Genomic DNA, 21,213 nt, shown 5'->3' with positions numbered 1-21,213 from the left:
ATGGCCTTATTTCTATCACAGCGTATTGGATGACTGTCATTCATATTCCATTCACCCTTCTCAATGTAACATCAATAGGTTTAGGATCTTACATGCTCCTCAAATTTTCCCTGTACCCATCATGAGGTTGCTACAACCTAGCCTATTAATTAAAGTTTACAATGTAGGTGCAAAGGTCAAGAGAATTTTGAGTTATCAAGGTGACAGACAGTGACATGTTCAATACTGCTTTGCACACGCTTGCCTGCATCTAGCTAATCTAGGACGTAATCATTAGTCCAACAGTTGCAAATGAGAGTTTCTATTAGACAAATTCAGGTATGTTTATCCCTTTTTCACTCCGGTTGCTTCCGTTTAAGAAATGTTTTTCGTTGATCACACGTAAACAGTTCACTTTCATAGCAGCCACATAAAAACAGCACAATCACTTTCCTCATTGTTTATATAATTCCTTCTCACAACTATCTACACATTCTCCTCCTTTCACCTTTTCCCTTCGCATGTGGACTTCAGTGCACAAAAAATCCGCTATCTTTGACCAGGCGAAAAAACTACTTTCCAAGCCAAACCTTCATATCATGACCGCTAAGAGCTACACACAGCCTACATAGTTGTCACATCATAGTCAACTAGAACTAATGTGTTAGTAAACCCGCTACAATCATGCAGTACAGTGTACAGTAAGAAACAGTTTTTCAGTTACACCTGCGGGCCCCTTTGGCAATACATTTATAAAACCAAAAGCTTACCTTGACTTGGAAGAGTTCCAGTGTTGGATAGCCATAGCCAGCTAGCTAACATAGCATTACTCTCTGTTTGAGTTGGGTGTTTGAGTAGGCTAAACTTGCTAGCTGCAAAATAAATTTAGCAGTTACACTGGTGGGACCCAGTGGCAATACATTTATAAAACCAAAAGCTTACCTTGACTTGGAAGAGTTCCAGTGTTGGATAGCCACAGCCAGCTAGCTAACATAGTATCCCTCTCTGTTTGAGCTGGGTGTTTGAGTAGACTAAACTAGCTAGCTGAATTGGCTAGCTAAGTGAAAGTACAAATAAATAAAAAATAATACATCCAAATATAGCTCTTTCTCTCTTGCTTCTCCTTAACTTAGGAAGAAGTCAATTTGTTCAAACTTATTGTTATTTTTTTATATATTTTTTAAATTTTACCCCCTTTTCTCCCCAATTTTCGTGGTATCCAATCGCTAGTAATTACTATCTTGTCTCATCGCTACAACTCCCATACGGGCTCGGGAGAGACGAAGGTCGAAAGCCATGCGTCCTCCGAAGCACAACCCAACCAAGCCGCACTGCTTCTTAACATAGCGCGCCTCCAACCCGGAAGCCAGCCGCACCAATGTGTCGGAGGAAACACCGTGCACCTGGCCCCCTTGGTTAGCGCGCACTGCGCCCGGCCCGCCACAGGAGTCGCTGGAGCGCGATGAGACAAGGATATCCCTACCGGCCAAACCCTCCCTAACCCGGACGACGCTGGGCCAATTGTGCGTCGCCCCACGGACCTCCCGGTCGCGGCCGGCTGTGACAGAGCCTGGGCGCGAACCCAGAGACTCTGGTGGCGCAGCTAGCACTGCGATGCAGTGCCCTAGACCACTGCGCCACCCGGGAGGCCCTTGTTCAAACTTTTTAACTACTGTATTTCTCTCTTTTTAAATCAACAACTCACCACAGTTTATGCACTGCAGTGCTAGCCAGCTGTAGCTTATGGTTTAAGACCTAGATTCATTTTCTGATCCTTTGATTGGATGGACGACATGTCAATTCATGCTGCAAGAGCTCTGATAGGTTGAAGTCCTCCAGAAGTTGACATAATTACTGTGTAAGTCTATGGAAGGGGTTGAGAACCATGAGTCTCCTAGATTTTGTATAGAAGTCAATGTACCCAGAGGAGGACAGAAGCTAGCTGTCATCCGACTACACCATGGTGCTACCCTACAGAGTGCTACTGAGGCTACTTGTAATGAGGTGCGTACTGGCGGCAGAGAAGTCAGGTGCAAGAGAGCGAAAACTGATTTACAACGGTGTTGTTAAATAAACGTAAACCACCGTCAACAGAACAATACATGAAATGGGTCAAACAAAACCCGGTAATCACCAGCATACTGTGCACAAGCACTACAAGAAACAATTACGGACAACGACATGGGGGGGAACAGAGGGTTAAATACACAACATGTAATTGATGGAATTGGAACCAGGTGTGATGGAAGACAAGACAAAACCAATGGAAAATTAAAAGTGGATCGAACAAGGAGAGGGACCAACTTCGGCGGAAGTCGTGACGCTACTGTAGACCTTCATTGCAAAACAGTGTGTTGTAAAAAATTATTTGATTACTTGAATATATTTAGTATAGTTTTATCTAAAAATAATAACTTTTTTAATGTTTAACTTTTTATTTTAATGAATTTCACTAAGAAGTCCTCCCCTTACTCCTCCGAGGAGCCTCCACTGGTGTTCAGGCTGCACAAGAAACAGAGCAGAGCTCATGTCTTTCATGCAACTTTTTTCAAATCATCAACTCGTCGCATTATGCAGCCAGTGGGTTAACTGCCTTGTTCAGGGGCGGAACAACAGATTTTTACCTTGTCAGCTCGGGGATTCGATCTAGCAACCTTTCTGTTACTGGCCCAACGCCGCCCCAAGTTGCATAAATAACTTGTTGTGGTAATTTCCTGTATTACTATGTGATGAGAGAGCAAACCACACACAAGTCAGAGTTATATTATAACGTCCATCTTTAAGTATATGAGCTTCACCATAGCCCTTTTAACCCTCAGATTAATTCTCTGAGAGTCCCTACAAAACAATTCTTAGTATCATTTATAGCCAAGACACACCCCTCTCAACTCACATGACGAAACACAGATCTTAGGAACAGTTCACAAAGAACCTTTTACTTGAAAGAGGAGTATCCCATAATTTATAGCATTAGCTATAAATTATCGTTCAGTTTGGTCTCTTTAACCGAGGTTCTAATCTCGTTCTTGGTACCACTTAGGACCAAAACATTACCTCATCCAATGGCATATATCAATTGTCAATTCTAGATACTCCCATCTCAAATACACCCCCCCCTGGACAAGCTCAGAAAGGGGAGTGATTCTCTAGGTCATATACCATGAAAGATAAGTTCAACAGTATGAGAGGGGTAATACAATGATTCCAGACACTTCCATACTCCTCCCCCCAATGGGAAAAGAAGGGAGTGACTAGCGTACAGACATAGTGGAGCCCTTCTCCCTTTCTGATATTCTGCATAGTATGAAAGTAAATAAAATATCTTATTTATCTATGTTACCTAACTAATTCTGATTCAGCTACGACAAACTCTAAATTAAGCATATAGCAGCATCTGTTTCTCTGTTAACTGCTTAACACAGAATAGCCGCATGTGCGCATTCCCTCAGAAATCATTTGTAGAAAATATACTTTCTATTTTATTTGGCTATGTTCAATTCTATTATTCATACTATAAAATAATGCCACAGAATTCTAAGCAAATCTTGTCAGCTAAATTAACTAGTGTAGCCCACAGCCATATGGCGTAGCCAGATCAGCGCCTAACATAAGGACAACTCAAAATATGCTATTCTGTTCTTCTGAAATAGGCTACATTTTCTTCATATCATGTTTCTTTAGACCTAAAATAAATCATGGATTTATTGTGATGGTGTAGGCTTTTTAAAAAACGTTTTAAAATGTAGATGTTCCAACGGTGTGCTTCTGTGGCTTGTAGGCTATGTGTGGAAGCCAGGAGATGCTAAACGTGTTTATGTTAATTAACGATCAATTACCGTGAGACCGGTAGTTATTTGCATGACAATCACCGGCTGACAAAATGTCATGACCGCTACAGCCTTAGTGGCGGAAAAACTATTCTGGGTCCAATAGATTTTCCTGATCTGGTAACCTAACCAGGTAAAACCCTGGATCTTATATGGTATGACATGATTAATCTGTTGTAAAAAGGTTTAATATGGGCTATGATGGGACCAAAGTTTTTAGAATCAGGTCACATGGTTTAGAAAAACTCCACACCTTGGGGAATATAAAAACCCTGTCAAACTGCAGCAGCCTTGTACTTGTACATATGAATTATATTTTAAAGAACAGGGTTTTCTATACACAGAGAAAGCATCATGATTGGACAATAAAACTCACAGGGCTGAGCTTGTTTCATCCAGGTTGACATTGTGTTGTTCTGCCCTGTGCAACTGTAGGCCTAATAAAACATTTACTCAATCTATGTCAGCTATTGTGATTATTGATTAATTCCAGTTAAGCATTTTGGATTGAAAAAGTCTAGGTTGCCTAGTCAGCCCATGTTTGAATATAAACCAAATTTGATCCCATTCACATTTTCTCACAATCAAATGGACTATAAATACACAGCGTTACCGCTTTGTTTACCCTGGCTAGAGGGACAGGGCGCATACTGTAGTAGGCTAGACTATGCAGCTGCTGTTGATAGTAGCCTACAGTTGATCAGACTGAAAAATAGTCTCATTTCCATGCCATACTTCAGATCTCTAGTGTTAGATGAATGAAGTTTTTGCTTGTGTCTGTCGGGAGTGATGTGTTATCACGCTTGCTAAATAAATACTGGAGGAAAGTGAAGAGCACGCCTTGAGCTTTGTGCTTTGTGCCCGGCCTGCACAACCGATTTCTGTGAATCTGATTGGCCACGACTTGCAAAGAACCTCAAGCAACACTCTGATGTGAAGGACAGATTAAATTGTGTCTGAGTTGACAAATCATGAGGCAAATCAGTCTAAAAAAACAACTATTTTAATGTTTGCGTCAATATATTTTGTTAAACTAAATCACACATAATTGAAAAATTATGAAAAATGCTGTGGCAAATGCCGCCTCCCCACACGTTTTCCGACGGCTCTGCATCTGTCAACCGATCATCCTAACTAAGGCCAAAAGTACAAACGCTCTCTTTCCCTACTGCTCTCCAGCCATGCAGAAGACACACTGTTATAACCCTGGGGATGTTACTGTACCGTGAATGTTTATGTTATGCTTAGACATTTATGTAATAGTGGTATAAAATAACCATGGGAATTATGTAACTGTTCATTGACGTATTATTATTCATATTTTTTGTTCACATTTGTACTAGAGGGCACTTAATGTGACGCTCCAGATCTTTTGTATAATTTCAGCCAGTAGTTATGGAAGTTGTGCTCACAAGCCAAAACGGGTCCCAGTTTTTGTGTACTATGTCATCCATTTCATATGATCTCTTACGTCCTCAAAAAAACAACTATACATACAGTTCCTTCGGAGAGTATTCAGACCCTTTGACTTTTTCCACATTTTGTTATGTTACAGCCTTATTCTAAAATTGATTAATAAAAACAATTCCTCAGCAATCTACACACAAATACCCCCATCCTCTGAGACAGGATTATGTCGAGGCACAGATCTGGGGAAGGGTATAAAAACATTTTTTCAGCATTGAAGGTCCCCATGAACACAGTGGCCTCCATCATTCTTAAATGGAAGAAGTTTGGAACCGCCAAGACTCTTCCTAGAGCTGGCCACTTGGCCAAACTGAGCAATCGGGGGAGAAGGGCCTTGGTCAGGGAGGTGACCAAGAACCCGATGGTCACTCTGACAGAGCTCTAGAGTTCCTCTGTGGAGATGGGAGAACCTTGCAGAAGGATAACCATCTCTGCAGCACTCCACCAATCAGGCCTTTATGGTAGTGGCCATAAAGGCACCTAAAGACTCTCAGACCATGAGAAACCAGATTCTCTGGTCTGATGAAACAAAGATTGAACTCTTTGACCTGAATGCCAAGTGTCACGTCTGGAGGAAACCTGGCACCATCCCTACGGTAAAGCATGGTGGTGGCAGCTTCATGCTGTGGGGATGTTTTTCAGCAGCAGGGACTGGGAGACTAGTCAGGATCGAGGGAAAGATGAATGGAGCAAAGTACAGAGAGATCCTTTATGAAAACTTGTTCCAGAGCACTCAGGACCTCAGACTGGGGTGAAGGTTCACCTTCCCAAAGGACAACGACCCTAAGCACACTGCCAAGACAACGCAGGAGTGGCTTCGGGACAAGTCTCTGAATGTCCTTGAGTGGCCCAGCCAGAACCCGGACTTGAACCCGATCAAACATCTCTGGAGGAACCTGAAATTAGCTGTGCAGCAACGCTCCCCATCCAACCTGACAGAGATTGAGAGGATCTGCAGAGAAGAATGGGAGAAACTCCCCAAATACAGGTGTGCCAAGCTTGTAGCATCATACCAAAGAAGACTCGATGTTTTAAACGCTGCCTAAAGTGCTTCAACAAAGTACTGAGTATAGGGGTCTGAATACTTATGTAAATGTTATATTTCCGTTTTTAATTTTTAATATATTAGCGAACATTTTGTCATAATGGGGTATTGTGTGTAGATCGAGGGAACATTTAAAAAATGTAATCAACGTTAGAATAAGGCTGTAACGTAACAAAATGTCAAGTGGTCTGAATACTTTCCGAAGGCACGGTATATATATAACTTTCCGAAGGCACTGCATAACCTATGTTATGAATCTAATTCGTACAATATGTTACACATTTGTTATGTTTAAGTTCCCTGACTGCATCTTTTAATACACATGATTTCGATACATAATCCATCAAGACCAGTTATTGTCAATCAATGACATCTGATACTGTCTGCCAAGTGAAATAGATAACCCAGACAGCGCTAAGCTCTCTGTACCATCACCCCAAATGTACAAAACAAGTGGAATTCCTCTGACTGGGATTGTATTCATTGCCAGTTTTGACACTCCATAGTGTAAGTGAGCTGGACATTCCTTGGTGCTCTGATGGAGGCGTTCTCCTCCACTTCCACATATCTCTGTGTGTGTTCCCCTGGCACCTGTCTGTGTAGGTCCCAGCCTGCTGCGTTGGCTAGTTTGTGTTTACGACCACACTACCCCACAACAGCTGAATGTCTCCACAGAGGTTCTGCCCATGGAGGACCTCCACAACTCGTAGTATCAGGGTATACTCGGGTCGTGTGTATGTCTGTATATTTGTGCGTGTATTTCTAATACACACAATCTGTCATGGCCGGTGTGTGAAAGCAGCACAAACCAGTCATACCCGGCAATGGTGGTGGCCCTGAAAAACTGTCTAGTTGAACAGATAAGATGTCATTACTAGACCACACCAGCATAAAGGTTGCATGTTTAGTCACGGCACTGTGTCACGGAGAGTCAAGAGTTTACTTGTATCTCAAGGACTTGAATTTACAACTAACCTGCTATTTTTAAGGTGAGTGAGCATTGAACAACTGAGTATTTAACAATTGGTTTAAACTCAACACCTTTATTGCCAGAGTGGCCTGGCAGTGTAATCTCATGTCTGTTGTTTTTAATTGTATTGTGGTTTAGCAATGTGTTATAACATTACTATAACAATTGAATGTCTGACCCCAGAGAGGATTTGGGTAGCAGTGCTCAATAGAAGACTGTGTGTGTCTAACAGTAGAACATGAATGCCAGAGTGGCCCACAAACCCCACTCTGAAAAGTTTCAGTAGAGCTGGTTGTAATGTGGGCTTGATGTGACTTTGACGGTAGTCTGATCTGTTTCTCCGTCTCCACAGTCTCACGATGGGGCCTATCATTACAGCTATATTTAGCCCAGCTAATCGCTGCTATCTGACAGAGCTATGTGTTTCACGGTCCGGTGGAAGGTGTGCGTGGCACTGTTTTTAGTCTCTCATTGTCAATAAAGCAACATTGAATCCCATATCCTTTTCACCTAAATTAGTAATAAACAGACTCTCAGAATGTGATTGGACTTTCCACTAGCCAAAAGCAACACTGTGACATGCATGTGAAGGGACTGTGTGTACACAGGTGTGATGGGTAAGATTATGGATCTTTGTTTGATTGGGAGTGTTTTGAATCATAGGATATTTATGAGCCTCGTTGCACTTAAGTAGATTAATAATGTGCAGGGGTTGCTAATACTGGCAGACAGGTGTGTTGTATCAATGTGTATACTAAGGCTAGACAAGGCATCAGCATGATGTGTCCCACCTCAAGTCTGATTTGTGCTGACTGCCATCTTGGCTCTGTGTTTGGATGACAAGCAGCATATGTGCTGTTTCCAGTCTCTTAGTAATGCCCTCCAGCTCCCAGCAGCAGCTGGCAGCTCCATTGAGACCTTCCTATACAAGGCCCCAGAGGCCCCCTCCATTAGGCCTCCATGTTGTTTCATTCAATAATACCCCCCCCCCCCCCTTGTCATGTGATACTAGTTTCAGCATAGGGTCTGCTCTTTGCCCCCAGGGCTAGGGCTGGGACCAATAAGTGCTGCTTATGGACTGCTGCTGCACTCTGAACTGGTGCTTTTATAGAAAGTGTACATGGGTGTGTGCATGTCTGTGTGTGTGAACAATGCCCTATATGCAAGAGCTTTAGTATGCTGGCTTTGGATTTCTGCACTCTAAACTGCTGAGTTATTCCAATTCCAAGCATCACCATGTCTAATGTAGTCTGTGGCTCTCTTAAAAAAGCTCTTATACATTTAAAATAGCCGTCCAATATGCAGGCTAATGTGATGCTAAACTGCCACGGGGGTGTTTTCCTGAACATATAACCCGCGAGGATGACATTCAGCGTCCTCTCTTTTGAATTGGTTTCTTCTTGTGTCAAATATTGGAGTAAATCCATTCCACTATTTTTCATTTTGTTATTCAACATTGCCCTAAACATTCCACCTACTGCAAGCTGTTATTCTTCCCAAAGAGTTTGCTTAGGATATGCCAAGCACTCACTGTCAGATGGGATCTCTCTTCCCACCTACCACTACATAGCCTCTCTAACAACCTGATTGTGGTCTTGGTAACACTTTGATATCACTTATTTATGAGATGGTGACATTTGAAACCAGTGCTCTCCTGTTCAATACACAGCCCAATAGCATGCCCCTCCTACTGGCTAAAGACATGGAAATGAGATGGAGCTAATAAAAGACTACTATTTTAAACACATTGTGGACTAAGAAGCTATAGGGTGTGTATTGAATCCAACTACATTAGCATTGATCTACATCACTCTCATACCCCCCATTATGATTGGCTAGCATCCATCATATGACTCATAAGCAGTCATGGTTGTCTGATCTTGTTACATATGTCAAATGAGATATGAGATATGAGAGGAGTGTCGTATCACTTTACAGCAAAGGGAGGGTTGTGAGTGATGTCATTGTTGGTATCAGTGGATTGTGGCTGAGGACTGCAATTGAAGTGACTGAACTTGTGGCATGTCTGTTTTGAGCATCTGTTTTGAGTCTGCCAGTCTGTCTGTGTCATGTGAGGAGAACCCTAAACATGTCAATGAAATTACGCTGAGCTTTCACCTCAGTGACTGTCAGTGCAATGTTATTGGTCTGTTAGTCTGACCTCTACTGAGTTAGCAGGTAGGGAAAGTAGTAAAGTACAATAGTTGGTGCGCTTTAGTGGTTATACAGATGTCACATAGGGTACAGGGCGGGGGACTATGCATATATGTAAACAACAGCTGGTGCACGATATCTAAGGAAGTCTCAAGGTTTTTCTCGCCTGAGGTAGAGTATCTCATGATAAGATGTAGACCACACTATCTACCTAGAGAGTTTTCATCTGTATTTTACTGTAGCTGTTTACATACCACCACAGATTGATGCTGGCACTAAAACCACACTCAATGAGCTGTATACCGCCATAAGCAAACAGGAAAATGCTCATCCAGAGGTGGTGCTCCTAGTGGCCGGGGACTTTAATGCAGGGAAACTTAAATTAGTTTTACCTAATTTCTATCAGCATGTTAAATGTGCAACCAGAGGGAAAGAAACTCTAGACCACCTTTACTCCACACACAGAGATGCGTACAATGCTTTCCATCACCCTCCAATTGGCAAATCTGACCATAATTCTATCCTCCTGATTCTTGCTTACAAGCAAAAATTAAAGCAGGAAGCACCAGTGATTCGGTCTATAAAAAAGTGGTCAGATGAAGCAGATGATAAACTACTGGACTGTTTTACTAGCACAGACTGGAATATGTTCTGGGATTCCTCTGATGGCATTGAGGAGTACACCACGTCAGTGACTAGTTTTATCAGTGCATCGAGGATGTCATCCCCACAGTGACTGTACGTACATACCCCAACCAGAAGCCATGGATTACAGGCAACATCCGCACTGAGCTAAATGGTAGCGCTGCCGCTTTCAAGGAGTGGGACAATACACACAAATCCCCCAAAATATAAAGAAAGGAATTAAGAAATATAGAAATATTAGAACGAGTAATGTCAGAGTCCGGATTATAAATATATATTTATATGATGGTGTATATTTACATTATAGGCAGTAAATTAATAGAAAGGTGTGTACAGCAGTAGTTATTATATAGGATACTCTAAAATACATAAAACATTATGTAAACATTATTAAAGTGATCAGTGTTCAGTGACTATGTACATAGGGCACCATTCTCTAAGGAACAGGGTTGAGTACTGGGTGGTAGCCGGCTAGTAACGTTGACTAAAGTTCAGGGCAGGGTACTGGGTGGAGGATGACTAGTGGTGACTGTTTTAACAGTCTGATGGCCGGGAGATAGAAGCTGTCTTATCAGTCTTTCGGTCCCAGCTTTGATGGACCTGTACTGTCTCTGCCTGCTAGATGGTATTGGGGTGAACAGGCCGTGGGTCGGGTGGCTGAGATCCTTCTTCACCACACTGTCTGTGTGGATGACCATTTCAGGTTGTCAGTGATGGGCACGCCGAGAAACTTGAAGCTTTTCACCCGCTCCACTGCGGTCCCTGTCGATGTGGATGGGCGAGTGCTCTCTATGCTGTCTACGTTCAGCTCCTTAAGTTTGTTGACACTGAGGGAGAGGTTATTTTCCTGGGATCACTCTGCCAGGGCCCTCACCTCCTCTCTGTAGGCTCTCTCATTGTTGTTGGTAATCAGGCCTACCACAGTTGTGTCATCTGCAAACTTAATGATTGAGTTGGAGATGTGCATGGCCACGCAGTCATGGGTAAACTGCGAGTTTAGGAGGGGGTTGAGCATGCACCCTTGTGTGGCCCCCGTGTTGAGGATCAGTGTAGTGGAGCTGTTGTTGCCTACCTTCACCACCTGGGGACACCCGTCAGGAAGTCCAGGATCCAGTTGCACAGGGCGGGGTTCAGACCCAGGGCTGCGAGATTAGTGATGAGCTTGGAAGGCACTATGTTGAAGGTTGAGCTGTAGTTGATGAACAACATATATATATCTTTTTTTTTATACACTACTTTGGGGTCACTTGGGGTCACTTACAAATTTCCTTGTTTTTGAAAGAAAAACATTTGGTCCATTAAAATAACATCAAATATATCAGAAATACAGTGTAGATATTGTTAATGTTGTAAATGACTATTGTAGCTGGAAATTGCTGATTTTTAATGGAATATCTACATAGGCGCACAGAGGCCCATTATCAGCAACCATCACTCCTGTGTTCCAATGGCACGTTAGGTAATCTAATGCAAGTTTATCATTTTTAAAGGCTAATTGATCATTAGAAAACCCTTTTGCAATTGTTAGCACAGCTGAAAACTGTTGTCCTGATGTAAAGAAGCAATAAAACTGTCCTTTTTAGACTAGTTGAGTATCTGGAGCATCTGCATTTGTGGCTTCGATTACAGGCCTTCACAGAACAGCACAAACTGGCTCTAACCAGAATAGAAAGAGGATTGGTAGGCCCCCGTGCACAACTGAGCAAGAGGACAAGTACATTAGAGTGTCTAGTTTGAGAAACAGATGCCTCACAAGTCCTCAACTGGCAGCTTCATTAAATAGTACCCGCAAAACACCAGTCTCAACGTCAACAGTGAAGAGGCGACTCCGGGATGCTGGCCTTCTAGGCAGAGTTGCAAAGAAAAAGCCATCTCAGACTGGCCAATAAAAAGCAAAGATGAAGATGGGCAAAAGAACACAGACACTGGACAGAGGAACTCGTGAATATCTTTGTTCCAAGAGTTCAGTTTGTGCGCAGAGTATTCTGTTGAGCCAGACTCTAGCATATTGCATAGACCTGAAATTCTACCCTTACCATTACAATGGGTTGAGATCATATTTTCTAAAGTGGACAGAAGGGGTTCTGTTAGGTTTTGGGCAGCCACGAGGAAGCTCCTTAGCTGTAAATATATATTTTTTTAATTCTAGGAATGTCATATTTTTTTGCTATGTGCTTTACGAAGAACCTTAGTGTCAGAATTCAAAAGTGAAATGGCACGATAGGAATCACATTTGATATGCAGCTTTCCAGGTTTTACCTCTCAAAGAAGGGGGCATTTTCGTAAGATTCCAAAAACATCTCCAGGAGGGGAGTGCATAGTTTGATCTTAAATCTCTTGTAGATGTCAACGGGCAGCCCATCTGGGCGATGGCCCCCGCCCTCATACTATCAATTGCATTGGACATTTCCTCCACTGTCAGCTCAGCATTAAGAATATCCTTAGATCGGAGTTTCCCAATACTTCAGATTATTCTATCTAAAAAGCTAGCCTGGGTATCAGTTTCAGGAGGATACTCTGATGCATATGCTTTTTCATAAAAGGATTTAAAGGTATTGTTTGTCTCCCGAGGGTCCACCATCACAGCTCCCTCTGCATCCTGAGTTTAATTGATTGCTCTCTCTGCTTGCTGCTGTTTGATTCGCAAGGCCAACAGCTTCCCAGCTTTTTCACCCTGGTCATAATATGATTGGTTTAGTCTCAATAAGCTTGCTGCAGCTCTACCCGCATACATTCTGTTATATTGAGCCCTGAGCAAGAGCAACTCCTTGTGTGCACCTGTGGAATTAGTGAGGAAAATTTCTCTCTCCTGAGTTTTAATTTTGGTTTCAAGTAATTTCATTTTTTGACAAGTATTTTTTTATCTTGGAGCTGGTGAAATGTATAATTTGACCCCTTATGAAGCTTTAAAGACTTCCCATCTAGTACAAGCTGAAGTCTGTGTTATATTAATTGAAAAGTATAGGTCAATTTGCTGTCCAATGTATTCTGTAAAACTTGTATCTTGCAGCCATTTAGGTTGGAAGCGCCATTTAGGTGGGTCACATACTAAATTAGAATCGGAATATATAAGAGATGCTGGAGCATGGTCAGAGATGACAATGTTATAATAAAAGCAAAGTAAAATTTTAGAGCGTATTGCTGCTGAGATCAAAAAATAGTTGATTCGGGAATAGGTCTGGTGAGTGATAAAGTAACACGAATATTCCACATCATCTGGTTTCATGTTTCTCCAAATCTCTAAATTGAATCCTTCATAAAATGCTGTATGGTTTTCCTACATTAGGTGTGGGAGTAGTTTGAACCTGAGGTGCGATCTTTAACAAGATCTAAAGTGCAATTAAAGTCTCCTGCAACAATATCATTTCCTGTGTGGAAAGGTTTAGAAACAAATTGTGAAAGAATTTAGAGTCATCTTTGTTGGGACCATACACATTAATTAAAGTCAACTGCTCGGACTGCAAGGTACCCCGTATAATAATATATCTGCCGGCGGGATCACAAATTGTTTGCAATAGCTGATATCTAAAAAGGTATTTGACTTCAATATATGACAGAATGGTGAACACAGTGACCAGGCTAACTCATAGTAGCTTGATGCACCATTTCTCAAGGTAAATGATCTCCATATTTTCTTTGTGCTGTTCACAACCCTCCAGTGTAATTGTGTGTGTCTAAAGTACGTGAAAGCTGGGTCATATGAATGTCACATGACTTCCACACAGTGGTACAGCCACAGAAAGAAAAAGCAAGGCTTATCTCTCTCCAAACAAAATAATTGGTTGGTGGTTCCCTAGGCACATGCCCAGCGTGCCTGTTCAGCTCCTTGTAACATGTCTTTGCTCAGGCATTCCAAGGGACATTCCTTCTCCACCAGCCAGGAATAAAGATGTGATTTCCACATCAGCAAATAAAGAATATGGCTATGTGTTCTAATACGTCAGAAGTACTGAGCACAGATTTGATGCCTACTTTAGAGTTGAAGTCATTATTGGATTAATAAGAGCATCTGATGACGGTGACTAAAATGTATTTACCAATGGATTCTCACCTCTACCCTTTTATCAATAGCAAAGGGCATGTGAGCATAAGTATTATATTATTTTCTATGGGTGAGAGAGTAGAGGTAAGTATGTCCTCCTGTCGCTCGATAAACTCCTTTAATGACTTCACTGACAGTGATTGACACCACCAACGCTGCTGCAGGACACTCATCAGCCTCGCTCTCCCCCGCAGCCAATCAGAGGCCAAGAAGTAAACGGGTTGTCAAACGCACTGCAGTCTTCTAACAGTGTTTGATGTCGAAGGTCATATGAGCACGAACACGCCTGCACACTGCACAGGACACGGCTGAGTGTTAAGAAGATAAGAGATTGCTGTTGTTGGGAAATGTGATTTCAGTGATATAGCTGTTCAAGCCTTTTCAAGTCACATTTCCTATATTAAAATTCTAACCTGACTCGCACTGCAGCAGCGCACAGGGCCATTATCCAGAACCACACATCATATTAGGGAGTCATTATAATGTTTAATGGAGAAATTAGATTCAATGTTTGTGACGGCGGTTCTGAGTTGCTACTGTATCACTATTAGTTATTTTCTCTCGATATTGATTCAGTAATCAATAGACTATTTATTTAAGCTTTATTTAACTAGGCAAGTCAGTTAAGAACAAATTCTTATTTACAATGACGGCCTACCCCGGCCAAACCCACTGCTAACCCGGACGACACTGGGCCAATTGTGCGCCGCCTTTTGGGACTCCCGATAACAGGCGGTTGTGATATAGCCCGGGATTGAACCCAGGTCTGTAGTGATGCCTCTAGCACTGCGATGTAGTGCCTTAGACCGCTGCACCACTCTGGAAGCCTGGAGGGGAGCAGTGATTGATAAGAGACATGTTAAATCCATATGAATTCAAGCACTTTTTAACAGCATCCCTTTTAATTAAACAAAACCTTCCATACATGTTTGTCCACTTTTTGGACCTGAATGCCAAAACATTCAAGAGATGGAGTTCCTCAAAGTTGACCCATTTTGCATACCGCACCATACCATGAGACATCCATGTCTTCATCACTGGTAAAGATAAACAGTTGAGTTTGATATCATTTAAAAGCTTACAAACAGGGTTGTCATGGTATAGTGAATGATCTAAAAATTAGTTTTTTCTTCATATTCACATATGTTGTACTTTATATCATCTGAGGTTTTTGTTTTGTACCTGCCATCGGTTGAGACACGATAAGCTCTTGAAGACAGGGTGGGTCAGTGGTGTTGTGGAGGGTATATGCAGGTATATCCCGTATACCCACTTATTTTTCAGTGGGAATTGTGTGTACTCACTTCTTAATCCCCATGCTGCATATCAAAGTAGTGTAGTGGAGGTATACACAGTATCAATAGGTAAGGCTGATGGAACAGATCACAATGTTTAGCTTAAAATGTTGATGAACTATTTTTTCCCCATTTAAGTGCAGCAATGTGCACACGTCAATATGTTCCAAAATGTGCAGATAAACACCGTTGTAAAATGCGCACTGCTCATGCAAGTGGCTTTATGGACAGAGATGGAAATTAGAAATATAGAAAGAGGGGAGATTTTAAGATTCATCAACTATCATGGGTTGCTAATATGACTAGGATAATGCCTTTGGCTGCTGGACAATGAAAGAAAGTTTAAAGAAAACCAATAGAACAGGAGAACGCATATGAGGATGTCATTCTTTATAAAAGACAGTGCCTTCAGAAAGTATTCATACCCCTTGAATTATTCCACATTTACAGCCTGAATTAAAAATGGATTACAAAAATAATACTTCTCACCCATCTACACACAATACTCTATAAGTGAAAATTTGTTAGAAATGTTAGCAAATATATTGAAAATGAAATACAGAAATATCTAATTTACAAAGGTATTCATACCCCTGAGTCAATACATGTTATTATCACCTTTGGCAGTGATTACAGCTGTGAGTCTTTCTGGGTAAGTCTCTAAGAGCTTTGCACACCTGGATGGTACAATATTTGCACATTATTCTTATTATTCAGGCTTTGTCAACTCTGTTGTTGATCATTACTAGACAGGTATTTTCAAGTCTTGTCATAGATTTTCAAGTGGATTTTAAGTCAAAACTTTAACAAGGCCATTCAGGAAAATTCAATGTCGTCTTGGTAAGCAACTCCAGTGTAGATTTGACCTTGTATTTTAGGTTATTGTCCTGCTGAAAGGTGAATTTGTCTCCTAGTGTCTGTTGGAAAGCAGACTGAACCAGCTTTTCCTCTAGGATTATGCCTCAACTCCCCAGTCCTTGCCGATGACAAGCATACCCATAACATGATGCAGCCACTCCCATGCTTGAAAATATGAAGAGTGGTACTCGGTGATCTGTTGTGTTGGATTTGCCCCAAACATAATGCTTTGTAGTCAGGACATTTCATTGCCACTTTTTGTTTTTGTTTTACTTAAGTGCCTTATTGCAAACAGGATATATGTTCTGGAATATTTTTATTCTGTACGTGCTTCCTTCTTTTCACTCGGTCATTTATGTTAGTATTGTGGAGTAACTACAATGTTGTTGATGCATCCTCAATTTTCACCATTGGCCTCATGGTGAAATCCCTGAGCGGTTTCCTTCCTCTCCGGCAACTGAGTTAGGAATTATGCCTGTATCTTTGTAGTGACTGGGTGTATTGCTACATCATCCAAAGTGTAATTAATAATTTCACCATGCTCAAAGGGATATTCAATGTCAGCTTTTTTTTAATTTTTACCTCATCTACCAATAAGTGCCCTTCTTTGCAAGGCATTGGAAAACCTCCCTGGTCTTTGTGGTTGAATCTGTGTTTGCAATTCAGTGTTCAACTTTGAGACCTTACAGATAATTGTATGTGTGGGGTACAGATATGAGATAGTCATTCAAAAATCATGTTAAACACTATTATTGCACATAGAGAGTCCGTGCAACTTATGTGACTTGTTATGCACATTTTTACTCCTGAACTTATTTAGGCTCCCCGTAAAGAGGTTGAATACTTATGGACTCAAGACATTTCAGCTTTTCATTTGTAATTCATTTGTAAAAACAGAATTCCACTTTGACATTTGTATTTAACCTTTATTTGGTCAGGGAGTCATACTGAGACCAAGCTCTCTTTTACAGATGAGCTCTGAATTACATACTGTACATTACAGAAAATACACACATCAAAATACAAGCAGAAAGAAGAAAACACTGTCATAAAAAATGAACACATTCATCTCATCAGTAATAAGGTCCTCAATCAACTTTCTGAATTGCCCTAGAGGCACCAGAACATCAAATTTAAGAACATTTTGAAGATTGTTACGCCAATAAGGTGCAAAAAAATAAACCGCTGATTTACCTAACTAAGTAAAGACCAAAGGAATTTCCAGAGTTAGCCATCCCTGAGAGCGGGTGTGGTAAGTTTAGTAATGATGTTAGGGACACTGGGTCTTCTTGTGGAAAGGCTTTATCAATAAAAACATAGCAATGTATCAACCTATGTGACATCAGAGAGGGCCAACCAACTTTCTGCTAGGTAATGCAGTGATGAGTACTAAAACTGTCACTATGATAAACTGCATCTAACTGCTTTAATAAAGTGGCAGCTGCTATCATATAGATGATGTCAACATCGTCTAGGACCGATAGGAACGTCGACTGAATGATCTCTTTTCTACTATTTAGTGAGATTTCTATAGAAGAAGCCCATTTTTATTCTCAGCTTCTTAACTAACTCATCAATATGCTTTTTAAAAGACAGGTTTTCATCTATCCATATGCCCAGATATTTGTAAGCGGGGAAACGATCAATATGGACACCAACCAAAGTACATGTGCTTAAATCATCAGTGTTATTTGTATGCACTCTAGAGAACAACATATACTTATTTTTACCTGCAATCAGCACTAATTTCAGGTCAATAGAGTTGTTCTGTAATCAGGGATGCAAACTAGTCACCTTTCGACGAAGTTTACCGTTTTGAATCCAAAATAGGTGACCTCAGGTGACAGCCTCATTTATCTGTTTCAATAGTAGGCCTACTATTAGCCTACTTGCAGAGTGAAGCTTGGGTTGGCTTGACTGAAAGAACAATATGGGATTTATGATTTTAGGTCAGTCAGAGTATATGTCACTGTTTCTCATAAAGTTTTCACACAGGGCGCCTATTCGTAAGTAAGCATTCCACTGTAAGGTCTACACCTGTTGTATTCGGCGCATGTGACTAATATGATTTGATTTGACATGTATTGGCGTGCACAATTGTGGATTGATTTAAAAAACAATACAATTATCTTTAAATTCATTCTAAAACTCACAGGCTGCCGTGCAGACCTTGAAATCGGTGTATTGTGTGCTCTCCGTCTGGCCTTGGTCAGTACCCATGCTGCAACATTCTATATGTTTTGCAGGATTTTTTTGGTAGACCAGACAGGAGAGCATTACAGTAGTCAAGCCTGCTAGTAAATAAATAATGGGTAAATAATGAGTCTCTCTCTGTAGCAACCTGAGAGAGAAACGGACGCACCGTGGCAATGTTCCTCAGGTGGTAAAAAGCTATTTTGGGCACATTAATAATGTGTGATTCGAAATTGAGTTCAGATATATAGAATAACACCTAGGCTTTATAACTGGGGTTTTATCTTTATTGCCGTGAAATAAAATGTGTGGCCAGATTCTCTCTCTGTACTTTGGCTCCAACAATAAGTACCTCGGTCTTGTCTTGATTTAGCTGGAGGAAGTTGTGAGCCATCCAAGTATTTAAATAACTAATACGGTCTAATAATTTATCCACAGAGCTAATATCCTCTGGTGACACAGAAATGTAAAGTTGTGTATCGTCTGCGTAGCAGTGAAATTCAATGCTGTGATTTCTGATAATGCTGCCAAGGGGTAACATATATAAACTGAACAGTACCAGACCCAAAATCGAACCTTGTGAAACACCATGTGATATGTATTCTCTCTGAGTTATGTTCACCAAGGGTGACAAAAAACTCTGACCGGTTAAATACGTCCTAAACCAATTTAGAACTGGACCAGAGAGGACAACCCATCTCTACATTCTGTCCAGAAGGGCATCATGGTCAACAGTGTCAAATGCAGCACTTAAATCCAAGAATACAAGGACAGAGAACTGTTTGGCATCTGTATTGGCTCTAAGTTCATTTACCACTTTAACTAAGGGGTCCTCTATGCTGTGGGGGGCCCGGAAACCAGATTGACATTTTTCAAAAATAGAGTTATCATTTAGCTGTTTGAAAACCAATTGCTCCAGAATTTTGCTTAAGAATTTAAGGTTGGAGACTGGCTGAAAATTGCTAAAACCTGAAGAATCTAGATTACTTTTCTTCAGACAGAGTTTCACCATAGCAGGTTTTTAGTGCAGTGGGGAAAGTGCCTGTTAACAGGGGGGGATTAACAATAGTTTGCACTTGTTCAGATATGCAGTTAAAAACTGTTTTGAAGAAGGTGGTGGGGATAGGATCGAGAAGGCAGGTAAAGGGCTTAAATTGAGATCACTTTCCTGAGCATGTCTGTGTCAACCAGGGAAATGTTATCCATAGTGCCTTTGCGTGATATGCTAGGGCACATGTCATCAAACTTCTCATCAGGTCTTGCTTGACTGATACCCAGCCTAATGGGTGTCATCTTATCTCTGAAATATGCTGCAAACTCGTCACATTTAGATGTGGAGGAAAGTTCACATAGGTTTGCAGGGGTAGGTTTTATCAGGCCATCAATGGTCGAGAACCATTCTGCAGCTAGAATAAATGTGATGTGAAAATAAGCCAAGGTTGAATGCGAATCAAGATGGTGTATGACATCACAGAAGCTTGTAAAGAGTGGCTATTGAGGAACATTCTCAATAGTTCTTATTTTTTACTGGGCATGTCTGACTGACTGGGGAACAACTTGAAACCAGTGGAAGCTGCTGAGGGGAAGACTGCTCATAATAATGTCTGGAAAGGAGCGCATGGAATTCCATTTACTCAATTACAGCATTATTATGAGCCGTCCTCCCCTTAGCAGCCTTCACTGATTGACACTGTATCTTTAATAGACCGATAACAGATCCTGTTTACAGGCAGATATCCCTCTGAAATGTGTCTGTTGAGCCCTCTAAAATGGGTTCTCATAGCTATTGCCAAGTTGATATTTCTTTTAGTAGTCACAGTTGTGTGCTTGTGACTAGTTTCACACTGAGAAATGCCACTTCAGCTTTTTCAGGGTAAATTGTGTGTGAATGATCTCTTGGTGGCATGTACCCTTTCTTTCATGTACAGTACTCTAACTTTGTCACTTTCATTGCTCCGAACACTGCCTTGTGTGAGAGACTTGTGTGGAGTATGCTTCACATCTTTAACCTGGCTCCTAAAAGACGTCCCATCAAATATTAAAGGACCCTTCAAAGCCCCTTTCAGTTCCCCCTTAGCTCCCCACCCAATCTCACACACATACTGTATACAGTCAGACTGAATACATAGCCAACTGAAAAGGTTATTTCTCTGTCTTTGCGTAGCAATACCTCAACTGGGTGCCAGCTCACTGTCTAAGACACGGGAGAAAATGCATGAGCTATACTGAATGTCTAAACAGTCTCTAACTGTGGTTTCAACATTGATGTCTGGGAACTTGAGTAACTAGAAGACTCTGTGGGGTCAAGCCAGGTGGACTGCAAAGATAATGTATAATTCCCGCGGAAAGCTAAGTGCTGCTTGTAATGTCTACAGGGATGTCCCCTGCTGTCATTGAGTCACTGTGAGAGATGGGTGGTGGCGTAGTGTGGTGTAATGCTTTGCTCTGATAGAGCACCACGTGCAGTGCAGCACGGTAATGGAAGCCTATCCTGCATCACGCTTCCTCATCCATTTGATTTGCTTGTTAGAATATAGCACTAGCATAGCTTTCCATGCTCTCTCAATCGTTGAGCATCACTTGGCGTAGCATCAGTATAGCTTTGCTAACTCATTCGATTTTCATTAGTTAGCATAGCCTCAGTGTAGCTTTCCTCGCTGTCTCATTCAATTAGCATCAGCTAATGGTTAGTTTGGGATCCCTTTGGGAATGGTGGAGGGAGGTTACACTACACTGAG

The 21,213-nt window shown here is 41.4% G+C and overlaps 2 protein-coding genes across 2 annotated transcripts in view; both read left to right on the top strand.

Annotated features, from left to right (window-relative positions):
- The window catches only part of LOC139562726 (uncharacterized), a 35,153-nt gene that overhangs the window by 4,861 nt on the left and 9,079 nt on the right, over positions 1-21,213 (top strand). The window lies entirely within an intron of this gene.
- Positions 6,997-21,213, top strand: part of ccser2a (coiled-coil serine-rich protein 2a) — a 63,066-nt gene continuing 48,849 nt past the window's right edge. Inside the window, exon 1 of the mRNA XM_071380692.1 lies at positions 6,997-7,307. The gene's annotated coding sequence lies outside the window, so the exon portion shown is untranslated. The remainder of the gene's footprint in view (positions 7,308-21,213) is intronic.

The sequence above is a fragment of the Salvelinus alpinus genome, chromosome 32 (assembly GCF_045679555.1).
Source record: "Salvelinus alpinus chromosome 32, SLU_Salpinus.1, whole genome shotgun sequence".
Lineage (NCBI taxonomy): Eukaryota > Metazoa > Chordata > Actinopteri > Salmoniformes > Salmonidae > Salvelinus > Salvelinus alpinus.
The sequence above is the reverse complement of the archived record's forward strand: the minus strand, read 5'-3'. Positions and strand labels throughout refer to the sequence as shown.